This window comes from Gallus gallus, chromosome 1 (genome assembly GCF_016699485.2).
Source record: "Gallus gallus isolate bGalGal1 chromosome 1, bGalGal1.mat.broiler.GRCg7b, whole genome shotgun sequence".
In the NCBI taxonomy this organism is placed as follows: Eukaryota; Metazoa; Chordata; class Aves; order Galliformes; family Phasianidae; genus Gallus; species Gallus gallus.
Window position 1 is genome coordinate 52,351,685 of NC_052532.1, and position 15,278 is coordinate 52,366,962.

General features: G+C 39.5%; 1 long non-coding RNA gene across 1 annotated transcript in view; it reads right to left on the bottom strand.

Annotated features, from left to right (window-relative positions):
* Positions 1-522: 522 nt before the first annotated feature.
* LOC112533496 overlaps positions 523-15,278 on the bottom strand; it is a 32,162-nt gene continuing 17,406 nt past the window's right edge. The window contains exons 2-3 of the long non-coding RNA XR_003077831.2: positions 9,835-10,042; positions 523-1,058 (exon numbers count right to left, since the gene is read on the bottom strand). This is a non-coding gene — a long non-coding RNA (uncharacterized LOC112533496). The remainder of the gene's footprint in view (positions 1,059-9,834; positions 10,043-15,278) is intronic.

Here is a 15,278-nt window from a genome sequence, read left to right on the forward strand (position 1 = left end):
GCATGATAAAGAACTATTAGTGAGAATATACAAAAATGTATTATATATACTTTCACCACTGTTTAGCAAGCAGTTCTACATTAGGGCTGAGAGAAACACAGATGTCTTTGGCTTCTGTAAGGATTGCAATCTATCACATAATTGGTCTGACAAAGCAGTGATTTTTTTTTGTCACTAATTGTAGGTCATATTAGAAAAAGAAGATCACAAACAGAAGTTGCAGGCAAAAGAGGAACAAAAGAGAAAAATGAGACAATGGCAAAATGAAAAGATATGAGAAGAGCCTGCTGGTTTGTTCACATTTGTGCATGAGTAGAGAAGGAGGAGGAGATAAAAGAAACATATGAAACCCATGGTAGTAGAAAGGCATAGAATGGCATAGAATAGAATGGCATGGCATGGCATAGCATAGCATAGCATAGCATAGAATAGAATAGAGCAGAGCAGAGTAGAGTAGAGTAGAATAGAGTAGAGTAGAATAGGAGTAGTTAAGTTGGAAAAGACATTCAAAGATCATCTAGCCCAACCACCTGACCATTTCAGGGCTAGTCAATGGTAAAAGTATATTCAGGGCATTATCCAATTGCCTCTTGAACACTGACATGCATTGGGCATCAATTACCTCTCTAGGAAGCCTGTTCCAGTGTTTGACCATCATTATGGTACAGAAATTTTTTCCACTATCAAGTTTGAACCTCTCCTGATGCAGCTTTGTGCCATTCCCATATGTTACCTCTCCATCCTTTTGCAATCTTAGAAGCACAGACAATGCTAAGAATTGGTTTAAGAGTTACTCATCTTCACAGTGCTGAAATCACCAGAACCAGACTGTTTCCACAACACAAGTAAAATAATGCTTTGTGTGATGATGGTGTGATAGCTGTAATCAATTAACCAATTCTGCAAGGTCACTTTACCTTTTTCAGGCCTCCTTTTGAACTGTTGACAGTTAGCATTCATCACTTGAGGTCTGTAATTAAGACTGGATGCATTTCTGAGATACATGCTCTCACAAATCTTAGAATACTTGGCTTCTTGGAGGAATCAATTTCTTTGGCCTGTGTTGCAAAGACAATGACAATTAATGAACAAATATGGCCTCTTCTGGACTTAAGACCCAGAAAATTTCTTCTTTCTCACTATTTTTCCCACAAATATTCCAACCAAGATTTGGTAATTGCATTGTTTCTTTTTATTTATTTAAGAATAATTTTCTGACCTTGTTCCTCATTTTTCTTTGAATGTTTATTTCCTATTTATTCATCCCTATTAGGGTTTGAAACGCCCCCTTGCCCCCCAGCATTGAATGCAAATTTCATTAACGCGCTGTTTATTTTTCTTCCAGACCAATTAACGAGGGTGATAAATGAGATAGGACATAACACCAGTCCCTGTGGCACCCCAGTAGCTACCTCCCCCAAATTAAAACAATGCCATTTATCATTACCATTTGCTAATGTTCTTTCCGCCAATTTGTAGACCCTGTGGCAGTACTCCTATTGAAGCCAACATGAATTAATTATTCAAGCACCTTCATAGGAGAAGCAATATCAAATACTTTTTAATGAAAAACCAAAATGCAGTATACCAGCTGAATTTCCAGTAGGTACTACTACTTTAGTTCTTTTGAAACCTTATATATCTGTTTGTGAAGATTTATTCTTTTATTATCTCTTCTTCAGTGGTACCTTAAAAATCCAACTGGTCTGAGGACTCACTGTCATGTTTATTACTAAAATTTTATTTCCAACTCTTTAGTGATTCTCTTTCCTCCTCCTCTCTCTCATATTTGCTTCATTTTCACCCCAAGGATAGAATTTAAATTAATGGAACTGTAATTGCCAGTATCACTGACAATTCCTTTTTTTGTAATTTGCATATCAGGTACATTTACTGTGTTTTGCATATTTGCTGCTTCCACTTTGTCTCTTTCAAAAAACACGTTATTATGAGTCATGTTTGCATGAAAACAGACTCCTCTCTCTTTCTCTAGCATGCATCTGCTCCTGCTGTGTGTTCCCCACTGGAGACCATATCACTGATAATCCTTTGCCTGAGAAGTCTCAGTAAGTTTTATGGAGATGACTGATGTCACACTTGGAGGATTAAGGAGGGAATAAGCAGTAGGAACACATCATCTCTCAAGAAACTGAGGCCCCATCTTGTCTGTGCAAGGAGATGTTAGAGAGATGTTAGATTTAAAAAAAAAAAAGATGATTCTTCTTGATACAAGAAATCAAGCTTCTGTATGCCAAAATGAAAATGCACATAGATTCAAAAGGAGAGGAAGAGGACTGGATATCTGAACTAGCTCAGTTACATCCTGAGCCCAGGAACAGATGACCTATGGAAATAGACTTCATATGCCAACTTTGGTTCTTGGAAGACTTACAAGGGAATACTTTGCCTTTTTTTTTTTCCTTTAAGTAGATGGGGCTTCCTTCCTTACTGTCTTCTCTGTGCTCCCTTTCCTGGGACAACCAACTAGCAGTGGTTGATGGAGCCTATCTTCTCTGAAGGAGAACAACACTCCAGACTTAAGAATATTTCAAGGAAACTCTATGGAATCTTCTCCTTTATCAAAGAGTGGAGCTTGAAGGAATTATTTCCCCTGCCCCCTAAAACTGCAGGATCTAGCTGACTAACCTGATCATTCCCACTTCTCAGAAGTTGCAGATTAGCTGCATGCAGAATTTTTGTAAAATGATTTATCTAACACAGGACAAGGAATCAAGGTTCTCAGTCCCTCTGTGTTCCTACAGACGCGGTGGAGCAGTCTCCTTCAGCAAGGTATTTAGTGCTGTGATGACATCCTCCTTCACAGTAGAAGAAACGTGGCTGCTCATCTGTTTCTTGTTACAGCTCTGGGCTCACATTGGATTAAGATATGGATCTCAGATTATCCTGACTCCTGAAACTACCTGTTACTGACTGTCATTGCTCCTCCAACATAAAAGGAAATATTTAGCACCTTTCTTCAACATTCATTACAACCAGCAGCTCCTTTCTTTCTCCCTCCACTGATGATTATACACAAGCCGGTGGCCAAAGAAGGTTAGCCTTATTGTAGGCTCTATACCCAATAAGTAGATCTGGGCTTCTGCATCTGAAATTTTGCATTTGTATCACTCCATCTCAGCAAAGCTCCCCACTCTCCCCTGCAAATTATGAGTATGTTCTTTGTTCTTCTACTCTGGACAACACTTTGATGATTTTGGAGAAAATCAGAAGCTCACAGTGTCATTACTATAACAGAATCATAGAATGATTCACAGAATTGTTGAAAGGGACCTTAAAGATCACTGAGCTTCAACCTCCTGCTGTGAGCAGGTTTGCCAGTCACTGCTTATTCCCTACTTAATCCTCCAAGTGTGACATCAGTCATCTCCATCAGACTATCCAGGGCCCCATCCAACTTAGCCTTGACCACCTCCATTTATATATTGTAATATTTCTAGCTGGATGTCTTTCATACTTATCATTGGGGCTCTAAGAAGAGTCATACAAAGAGGAAACAACTGCAAAAACAGATCTGAATGTGCACTTGGCGTAAGGATCATGGTCAACAACTGCTGTCAGGTAATGTCCAATAAGTCTTTACCACCTTTTATATTGTGGTTACATAGGAGAAGACATCCTGCATCGTCCTACTCTCTAGTGTGGCTCTTGCCCCTCCAAAACCTTGTGTTTTCTTAGATAATATTTAGTCTGAGGGGAGGTACTCAACTTTGTAGAGTGGGGACCATGGCCTGGACTGCATTGCAACAGAACGAATTTGCATTTATTCAATTAACCCTGAAATAATCCCTGTACTTCAATTCAGATCTGTTTGCTGTAAAGTAGGGATGCCTGAGTGTGAGCTACAGTTGAGAAAAGCTCTTACATTTCATCCACCTAGAATAAATTTATTTCTTTTGATGACGTAAGCAGGCTGTTTACTCAGAAGGATTCAAAGCTGGTTTCTACCTGCTTTTCCCTAATCCTGATATGATTCAAGAGTCAATATTCCATTCAAAACAATGCAGTGACAATGAAGTGGTATTGTTTTAATGGTGTTTACTTGTTCTTAATGATGCGCTGTATCCCCGTCTCCCCATTACAGACAGAATCAGACAATAAAGAAAGGAGAAACTAAACAGCATTGCAGACAGTAAAATCAAAGAAGAGACACTCATGTTGAGATTAAAGGAAGATTCCAGCTAGGTTCTGAAAACTCACAAATGTAGAATTTTTAGTGCCACAGCAGAGGTCTCTTTGCCAACAAGGACCTAAATGTAAAACCAATAAAAATTCCCAAATTCAGAGCATTCAGAACCCTTTTCAATATAACCATTCTACCCCCTAAAGAAAGTTTTTGGCTGAAACATGGTAATTCTCTGCTTTTTATCTCTTTTTTTCTCATTCTTTCCAGATTTCATATTCCCAAATGTGTCATTTTTTCCCCTCTTAGTCAGAGAAAATTACTGAAAAGGGAATGCACTTATGCTCATTGCCTCATAAGAGCAGGAAAAACAGAGAAGGGGTAGAAAATTCCTCTCTAGCATGATTTACAAGAGTCATGAGTTGTGTCAGTATGAATGGTTCAGTAGGGCACATGAACCCAACTTAGTGCCAGGGCCCCATCTTAAGCCCTGTCTCTAAGGGTGTAAAGAGAGGCTGAATAGTACAAATTTTGAATCTCTGCCTATTTTGACCAGTTCTAAAAAAAAAAAAAAAAAAAAAAAAAAAAATCCCTGAAAAATTTAGAGGAAAGTGTTGTTCTACTTGCTGCACTGATATTATGTTCGTTTGACATAACAACAGCTTCTGTGGTCCACAAGGTCCCATCTCAGACTTATGGCTAACTGTAAGACTATGATGACTTTCCTTATCACTTCTCCATTTTTATGCTCTGTTAACTATTTGTCTGACATTGTTCTAAATGCTTGGGTCAAAAAAACCTAATCCTACAGGAAAAGCAGTTGTGGTTTTGAGAAGCTTTGTGAGGAGAATGGGATTGTAAGAAATTGCCTGCTTGTGAGAGACTGGATTGAGTGGCTTTGCTGCTGTTTTTGGTTATGAAATGTACAGGTTTTTTGTTTGTTTGTTTGTTTGTTTTTTACCTCTGCATCCTCAGGTAAAGCACAGGATGAAAACTAGAAATAGTCAAACTACAAAAAAGAAAAAAAGTACAATGGCACAGAAAAGACAAAAAGGAAAAGCAATATTATGCATACATCTGCCTTTATAATAGAAGCCTAATAACCACGTTTGGAGATAGGTCTATCTAGATTTCAGTTATTATAAAGACATAAAAGACATGGAAAATTTGTTGGAAAGAGAATCAGATGGACAATGCAATACCACTTTGCAAAATTATACTGGGAAGGCAAAATAAATGGAGGGATGGATTCTATAGCCTACTGGAAGTTTCCAGTCAAATCAGATTAACAATCAAGTAAATCTTGTCAACAAGTAACAGGAACCCATTCCATTCCCATGTAGCAAAAATACAACATTAGGACTTAATTACTGACTGCCTGATGAGGACGGTGATAAAGACTGACACACTGCGGAACATCAAGGAGGTCAGGAATAAATAAAAAAAGAAGAGTACAATTGCTGTCATATACTTGGTAAATCTCACTGTGGGGTGTGATGTGTGCAGTGAACTTGCAGATAATGCCAGTCTCTCTTTTATGGAAGTAATAGTCATGGATGTCATAAAGAGAAGTCTTGACCAATGCATGGGACTTGGTTACTGCCACAGAGCTACTGGAAACAGTGACAATACTGAATTTAAGTTCAGTATTCTTATTCCACCAGCACAAGCACGAAACAAGAGCCCACTGCCAAATTCATGAACTTTTAAAATGTAAACTACCAAAAAAAAAAAAAAAGGATCTTATTAGAAAGAAGCTGAAACAAATGGCTAAAGCACCAAAATCTTTTTGGACAGCTCAGAGAACGTTCAAAGATACCATCTCAGATGCTCAGAGGAAATGCATGCCACCTATCAACAGATGTTTAGAAAAATCAAAAATCAACAAGCTTAGCTTAACAGGAGTGTGAGAAAGATTTTCTAGGAATAAGAAGGCAATCTTCAAAGCAACCACAAAGCTTTGTCCTACTGGAAATAAAATAAATCAAAGGAACAGCAAGCTGAGAATGCTGAAATGCACTAGGAGAAGAGGGAAAAAAAAAGTGCTTCAACTTGCTAAATAGCACAGACACAAATTATAAATCATACTGCTGCATTTTAAAAACTAAGAGACTTCTAGAGCATCTGTAGGGCCAGAGAAATGTCAAGAAATGGGAGGGATCAAAACCAACAAAATCATAACAGAAAAACTTCAATCTGTCTGATTGTTTGCCATCAAACAAGAAGTTTCCATGCTAAAACTTTTCTTTCAGGTTCTCATTTTTCCATGTTGATATGCGGAGATATTTAAAAGTCAGTGGTCATAGGACAGCAAAAAAAGCAAAGATATGGAGTGGCTTTCCCAATAACTAACAACAAAGTATAGTAAGACTCCTCAATCTACAGAAGAGACAATGGTGAAGAAGCATAATGTAGATCTATTAAACACAAGAGGCATGGAGAGGTCCTGGGCATTTACTGACAATGTGGTTATGTACTACAGAAGACCAACAAGTACTACATGCCATAATGCAATCTTTCCAAACTTGGTGCATATCAGGTGCTTGCTGCAGTTGTGGAAAAATGGTGGCTGAAGGCAAGGGAGCTGGACTGGTAGTGAGCATACCAAAACTAGAGATGAGGAAGCCAGAGTCTGCCTGTCCTGAAGCAGTGGCTCTCACAAATCAGTTTTTCCTAGAATTCATGTTTAAACTCACCATTTTGTAGATACAGGAGTGCACACCAGGGAAAGCCACTCAGCTGCTGCTGGTAACAATTGTGCCTATTTAAGCCAATGGGATTGACATGGTATCCTGCAGTAAGTGAACGGTTCCAAGGTCTGTGGTTCAAATATTGTTTGTGGACTTTCTGTCTGTGCTGGAAGGGTTTGGCTACAAGCTCATCAGCCCTTCCCAAAACATGAGTCACAGCTGCACCACATTCTTCCATCTCTAACTGCCTGTTCAGTCCTCAAGAAATATCTATAAATCCAGTGAAAGAATTGTTACTAACACATCATATACCTCTTCCATCTTTGTGCTTTGCCCTTCTGTATGAAACATCCAACTGTGCCTGATACAGAGCCTGTTCTTCCTCAAAGTCCCTCTCAATTATTCAGTGCCAGCTGGTCTGAATGCATGTGCAACCTCACTTGCTACAAAGACAGTCCTTCTATATGCAGATATATATAAAGAGGTCTCCAGTGCTTACACTAAGTGTGTGAAACAAAGTATGACCTTCAGTTCAGTCAACTGACCTTTAGGGCTCTATCTAACACAAGACTTGGGCTCTGGCTGGAAACCAGACTCCTTGATTGACAAGATTTACTTATAAGTTGGAACATGGTAACTTGTTGGTGGAAAAAAATGCAGGCAAAGCTTGAGTGCTCAAGTGCTCCAGCCCTCCAGCATCACACAATCACCTGCAGCACTGACCCAAGTGCCTAGAAGCAGTTGCACAAAGCTCTCAAAGCCTGAAGTCTTCCTGCCCTTTCCTTTAAATAATAGCTCCTAAGAGCAAAATCTTGTGCTGGTAGTGATAAGTGGGTGATTGAAGTAAGTAGAACTTGCCTTAGTGAATGTTAAAGAGTGGGCTCAGAAGAACAAGAAAAACCTGTGAATATTATCTTTTCCTGTGGCAGTGTCCAACAATCCTAGGCGAAGATGGCTATTTGGCTTCTTGAAAGTATACATACAAGAGGCTTTGGAGGTAATTGAGAGAAGAAAGAATGTTATGATACAACTTTTAACGAGCTTATTATGGAGTGAACACTTGAATAGAACGCTAAGGTCATACATCCAAAGATATCTGAGCCAGAATACTGAAGGCTACAACTAAGAACTGTGTGTTTAATACACTATAATTATAACTGCAAATTGTGCTTCAGTCCAAGGCTTTACAGCAAAGCTGTAAAAAGTAAAATCAATTTTAATCTTTAAGGGCACTTTGCTACATTCTTCTTCTTCAAGGCTAAACTCAACTAGGTCAGTTCAGGTAGGAGTTGAAAAAATATGAGCTCTTTCTCCCTGAGCAATAAATATTATCTTCAGTATCAAAAGCTGGATTGCTACCAAGTACACTACTTGGCTCCTTGGGGAAGCTCAGACTTGGGTGTGAGCATCTATCAAAGCTGAACAAAAGCATACAGGGCAGTGGGAAAGCGTACGAGATCAATATAGAAGAAAGATTCTCATCCATGACCTTTGGTGATTATCAGGTAGCAGGAAAACCTGTTGCTTCATTGGCTTCAGTGTGAGCCCACGTAGTCTTGCTGTGCATGTACCCTTGGGTGAAAAGTTTGCTTATGTGAAATTTTTGTCTTGGTGTTCTCCCTTTTCATCTCCTGATTGAAGAAAGCTCCCTTGACTTGGATGGACACTACTAATCCTACACTTGGAGCCTACCAAACTTCTAGCCCTTGGTAAAGAAACCCCTTGTCAGGTTCACTTCTCACAGGGTCACAAAGCTGAGCTCAGAGCTCAGTGCTTTCTCCATGTTTGATTTACACTGCAAATGAAGGAACAGGAACACTGGCATAATTAAGCAACCTAAGTCAGTTTGTCCTCTGGTATTTCATGAGTTCTCATCTTACCTGAAAATGACCATATTGCTGTGGCTTAAGGAGCAAAGAACTGGCATCTTTATTCCCTTGTACAGCTGCTTCTATCTATTTTTACTCTGCTAAAGAGTAAAAATATGTTCTTGAGATTGAAAGACAGTATTTTATAACAATATGTATTTTATTACATAAAAGCAAAAAGTTTGCCCAGAAAGACCAGCCATGCTTGTTTGGGCCTCCAGTGGGCATTTAAGAATGTACTAGCTGGTAAATACGTGTAATAAGACTTGGTTGAATAATATTCAATGGATAATTTATTTGACAAATGTTGCTTTTTTTTTTTTTTTCAAATAAATTACTCATCTAGTTTAAGAATATTATTCACAAAGATAGAGGACAGAGTGAGTTATTAAATATATTCATCAAATAAGTTGCTCAACAAGTTTTGCAATATATTTGAATAAATAATTCATCTTATTCATTATTCATTGAGTTCTAATTATTATTTTAAGCACTTATGTAGCAATATTAGTGCGCTGATGTAAGTAGTCAGTGACAAAAATGACAGGTCTTCTGATGGATCTGTGAGATAACTAGGGCTAGACTAAGTCACAGGAAAAATGTACTTCAACCGTTCTCAATGGCGAAATGAGTATTAATCTGAGAAGTTCAGGATTAGAGATGACAGACTTGTGCTAATGGTCCCAGTTCCTGGAACAAAAGGACTCCAGGAGTCTTTTTTTTTTTTTTTTTTTTTTTTTTTGTCCTGGTATAGGCTGGGATAAACACTTTGAAAACAAAAACTGGCATAGTAATGTCAGTATGAATGTGCCAGGAGCCTAAAACAGCATCTTGGAGGATTCTGAGATTAGCTTTTGGAATGCATCTTCAGCCCTACAGCTTTAGAGGTAGATGGGGAAAGTTTTTGCCATCTTAGCCACCAGGGGAATTACTGCAAATTAGATCTCACTGTAGTCCATTGATCACATCCAAGGGATGGAAGTGAAAGGATTTGGCCATGCACTGCATAGCCACAGGGTCAAAAAGTAGTAAAGTGACCTGTTCCGTGCCTTGGGCTACTACTGAACTCTTAACAGTGCGTTACGGATCTGGATCCACAAAAGACACAGAAAAGAATGGTGGTAATACAACACACCTGCATGTCCAAAGAAGAAAAAGTTTCTATTTTGAAGAGCTGATGAGCAATTCAGTAGAGAAGGAGAAACCAGAAACTGCCATTCTGTTCCCCCTGGATGAGGCTTCACCAAAGGGAAGATAAAACTTCTCTCAGAGCTCATCTTGGAAGCCAATGCCGGATAAGATCCATCCTGTCTCCCTTCAGCTTTGTTCAAAGGGCATCGGTTCTGAAAGACAATTTAATTCAAAACATAATGAATTTGATTGAAATAGACAAAAACTATTGTTGCAAATGTCAAATGTTTTTTTTCAAGGGAGTGAATATTTTCCTAATTGTCTCTAACGTTGTCAGTCAGTGTTGCTTTTCTCTGTTGTTTTCTCTCAGAAATTGCACACATACACATATGTGGACATTTTTTCCTCTTTTCAATCTTCCCCATCTTTCACTTTTGCAATTAACTGGAAATCAAGACCTGTGAAACAGCATCTGATGTTATTGAAGTGAGAAACTTTATAGCACAAAGTAGGCTTAAAAAATTATTTTGAATTACCTGGAGCATACCTCCAAAAAATGCAAAAGCCCAAATCATCATTTTTAGATAATGTCCTGTGGAATATTTTGTACTAAATGGAGCTGGCTCCATGGTCCAGAACATCTCTCCAGTGTTCCAGTTGGTGTAGATCTTATTATAAACTGGAATACAGGAGACAATTTACTTGAGACTAGACTAGAACCTTAGAAATGCATCAAGGAGATGAGTTGCATCCAGGAAATGCAAATTCTGTACCATCAGAAGGAGAAAGTTACTCCTCCCCATATTTATTTATTTATTTATTGGCCTGAAAGCCTCTTGCTAAACATGAAAGCAATCTTTGGGCACTGAACTGTAACTCTGCTATGTTGCCTTCTTGTTGATAAAACCTGAAGAAGCAATTTATTCTCTGGGGCCGATTTAAGAATTTACAGGGCAGAAAGGGAAAGGGTAGAAAGACGAGTCACATCATACTCCCTCTCAGATTCCTGCCTGTTTTTTTTTTTAAAGAAATGTGGAAGTGTTGATGGAGGGAATGTCCCATGGGAGTGACAGTGTTTTCCTTCCTCCTGCATTGTTATCCTGCCACATATTTTAGAGGAATGCTTCCCTCCACTGATTTGCTGTCTAGCAGGAGAGGTAAGACAAGCATCAAAGCCTCCTGAGAACTCCGCAAAGCTGTGAGCTCCAAGCTCCCAGAGTACAGACCTCCTGAGCCACTCCCCTTCCCTACGTGCATACATGCACTCAGAATAAATGTTTGCAACAAATTGTTTGCAAATGGTAGTGCCTCATCCTGCAAGCACATCCACTTGCACAAGCCCCAGTACTTTTCAGGAGAATTGTTGGAATAGTTTGGCTGTCAGTCTATGCCCTGAGATAGGAAAGAAACAGCATATGTGAGGAAGAGGCCCTGAGGGCTACTGGGGAGTGGAAGATATTCCTGTTTTTTAACGTTTATTATACTAGAAGGAACAGAAGAGCATTAAAGCTTTTTTAAAACTGTAACTCTGCTATGCAAAGCTATCACAGAAAATAGTGTTGGGTTTCTGGTCATAAAAAGACCCTTCTGTGCTGCTCAAATCTTTCAACCAAAAGCACAAAACATGCTTCATACCCCTCTATGGCAGCTCAAGCAATATACTCCTTTCTTTCCTTTGCAGCTCCCTGAAACTGGTGCCACTACTCCCATATTTCTGTAGGGGTAGAAGTTTCCTAGCATGATCTAAGACTGGAACACTTGCAAACACTCTTCTCAATTGTTGCATGTTGTGGACAGGCTGGAATCCAAGTTTTAGCTGCCATGTGAGGACCCAGGATTTGGGTAAATACATTGGCCTCTATTCAGGTGAAATTATAGATTCTACATACATCATAACAGGTGCCACAGTGCACTAAAATTGGTGTATTCACATCCTAAAGTATCTCTACTTTGTAAGGTGACTCTAGACAGGTAAGACCAAGACACTTGATCTCTGGCTACCCTCCCTTGGGGCTTTCAAAGATTTAGAGGAATCTCCAGACACCATCACTTGTGCCAAGGACAAGAAAGAGTTGTCCACTCTCTGAGCCAACAGCTCTGCTCCTGATGGACTGCAATGGACAGCCTGGCTAACATCTGTTTTTATTTCTAGACACCTGATTTTCCCAAAGAGTCTTCTCTGCACACCCAGGAGATGTATGCTCAAGCTGCAGCTGACCCAAGAATCACCCTTGATTTCTTACAAACAAGATGGTTTCATGTGCAGATGGTGGGAAGGGGGACAGAGGAGCTGTGCCTGTGTGAAGTGACAGGAATCGTCAGCACCGCAGATGGAGAGCCAGTCTGTAGGGGGAATGGTGATTCATGGCTCTGTTTCACACTGAGTGCATCTTTAAGATTACTCTTTAATATCATTTACAGCCAGAATATTAAAAAAAATGGAAACACTGAAAGCCTGAGAGAGATTCATTGAGTGACATAAAACAAGTGTGCAGCTTAGAAGGAAATATCACAAGTGCTCTTTGGTCTTTTCCTTCCACTTGTTCTTTTGCTGATTTAGGAACAGGGATGGAGAAGAAACTTTATCTGTGCCATACTAACGCTTCAGAAGTATCTATCCTGCATGGGGTAAAGAGGTCCCTGCAGTGTTCTTTTAGGACCCCAGTTTTAAAATCAGAACAAAAGCCATACCTCACAACAATTGCATCAAAACAAATGCCTTGTGATTTATAGGGCTAATCTCAAGTGGCACCAGGTTCGCCACTTGAGTCACAAGGTCTTCTCTTGCATTTATACTCCATACTGGTTTTGTATGAGTGGGCTGGAGGCAGCACTCTGGAATGACTTCAGCTTGTGTTTTCTAGTATACTTGTCTGAAGCCCAAGAGACCAAAGTACATTCCTAGGAAAATGAATAAATCATTAGGGTTGGAAAAGACCTCCAAGATCATCTAGTCCAACTGTCAACGTACCACCAATATTTCCCCACTAAATCATGTCCCTTAGTGCAACACCTATGCGTTTCTTGAACACCTCCATGGGCAGCCTGTTCCAGCACCTGACCACTCTTTCTGAGAAGAAATTACTTGTAATATCCAACCTGATCTGACACATATGTTAATCTCTGGTGAAAAGTTCCAGGAGAGGACTTGCTTACTGGCACCAGTAACTGTGTGATCACTCTGTATTTATAAGAGCTCTGGGGTAAGCTCAGGGAAGTAGAAAAGACTACCTTAAACTAGATTATCTTTTTGTACCTCAGCCCTCCCAAGGAAGATGGATGCTGTTTATTATAAAGTGTTGAGCAACACCGGCAGGCTCCATGCCAGCAACTGTAAGAGACTGTTTAGTAAACCAAAAGCATACCCTGTATCCCTTGGGTACGAGGTACTCTGCCCGGAGTCATAATGAATGCCTGATATTTTGGAATGAGAATTGGTAGTTGAGTAATAGCAGATGAGCTATGGCAGCTAAAAAGAAAGGGTAACCCAAAAGGGGAAATGGAGTGAAGAGATGCTTGCGGCTGGATATCTCTAGCTTTAGTTTCTCACCTTCGCCAGCATGATAAGCTTTCCTTCATCCACAGGGCCAGCACTCCACTCTTATTTATTCCTTCTGCCACAGCGTCCTCCCAGACTTCGGCACCTAATTGCTGCTGTGCGGTGCTGCACCCCACTCACAGCCTTCCTCCACTGCTGCGTGCTGCTTTCTGTATGACTTGCAATAGCTCTGGGAATTTAATATACCCTCCAGCCCCAAACTAAATGTGATGGAGGCTTTGCAAGCTCTCCTCATACTGAGATTTCAATGTCCCTGGTCTACTGCCAGTTCATTTATCTTTCCTTCTACTGGCATTATCTCTGCCTCAGTTAGGATATGGACTCATGCTGTTATAGGACCAGCGTGTCTTAAAATTGCTTCTTTGTCTCTTGTGTCAGCAACTCACAAGCCACTGAATGTTTATTTTGGCCTGACGAACCTCAGATATGATTGGGTTTTAAAAGAAACATTTTATTCTTTTGAAATACTGACTAAAAACATCCCCGTCAAAAACAACTTTCAAAACGAGTTGAGCCAAAGCAAAGCCGTCCAACGAAACGAATATGAGATTACTGCTGAGTGTTCACATTAAAATCATGAACAACAGGAAATGTGACATCTAGGGTGAAAAAGGGTTTTCAAGCAGCAGGCAGACTTGGGAAGTGCAAGAGGATATGCCAACTTGCGATTGACTTCTATGGAGATGCAAAAGGCACAGAGATGACAGCTGTTTGCTTCTAAGCACAAATTAGCAGTAATAGTGCTGAAAATAGAAGCATGGGAGAAAGTCCTCACAACTTTCCTTCTCAGTTCCACCTTTCCCTCGGTTTCTTACCTCTCAGATAAAGAAATTTTCTTGCTTACACTGATATGCTGTGCAGGAGCTGATGAACATACTGTACAGCACACATGGATAAATGATTCACTAGATAAAATGGAGTGATAATCTTTAGTTGTTTTGCAAAAAACAGTCTTTTCTCTGGACTAATACTTACTGTTAATCAATATTAGATGATGAACATCAACAAATTTGTATCTAACTCAGCACAAAGGACTGCGTGCAACATTGTCTAACCATAGTAAACATTATTGAGAAGAAAACATGCATAGGGCGATGTTATGCTTCACTCCTCCATTTAAATTGCTTTCAGAATCACCCAGCTCCATCTCACCTGTTCAAAGGCTGTGTCTCAGGCTGTGTAATGTTTGCAATTTGATGGCCATGAGAGCAAATTCAAATCTTCAGCAAATATATTGAACTCTCTGGAATGGAAAGTCTCATTATTTTTCTACAGAAATTATTTTAAAAATAATGAACTTGAGGCTCTTCTTCCTTTTGCAATTGGGATAAAAGATAATATAAAAATGGGTGGTCTTCTCTCTCCCTCTGCAGCTGCTCAGTGAGTGAACAAACTGCTTTTAAAATGGCCAAAAGAGAAGAGAAAGCCATTTCTCCTATGAGTTTTAAGACAGGGAGTTACTAGAGAGTGACAGAGAATTTTTAACCTCTTTAAAAACCTTTACTTTCTATGTGAGAAAGAAACAAACGATTCAATGAGGAAAGAAGGGTTCAATCCCTAAGTTATGCAGAAGTTTCCTCTTCTTTTAGAGGAGTTCAAGTTTCTGTCCAGTTTAGTTCAGAAGAATGTTGAAGCTGTATTACATCCCAGGTAAATGCCCAGATAATAGGATTATTGGGCTGCTCTGTGTTCGGATTGTCCCATCCACTTGTCATTAATCCTGAACTGAAGTCTTTTCAGGAGGAAGTTTTGTCAAAACCAATACATTTACTCGAAGTTTAGCATCCACAAATCAATATACCAAAGCAAAAACAGCAAAATATTTTACAGGGTGGGTGTTGGAGCAAACAGGCAATCTTCCACACCACCACTCAGAAAATATTTGTTAT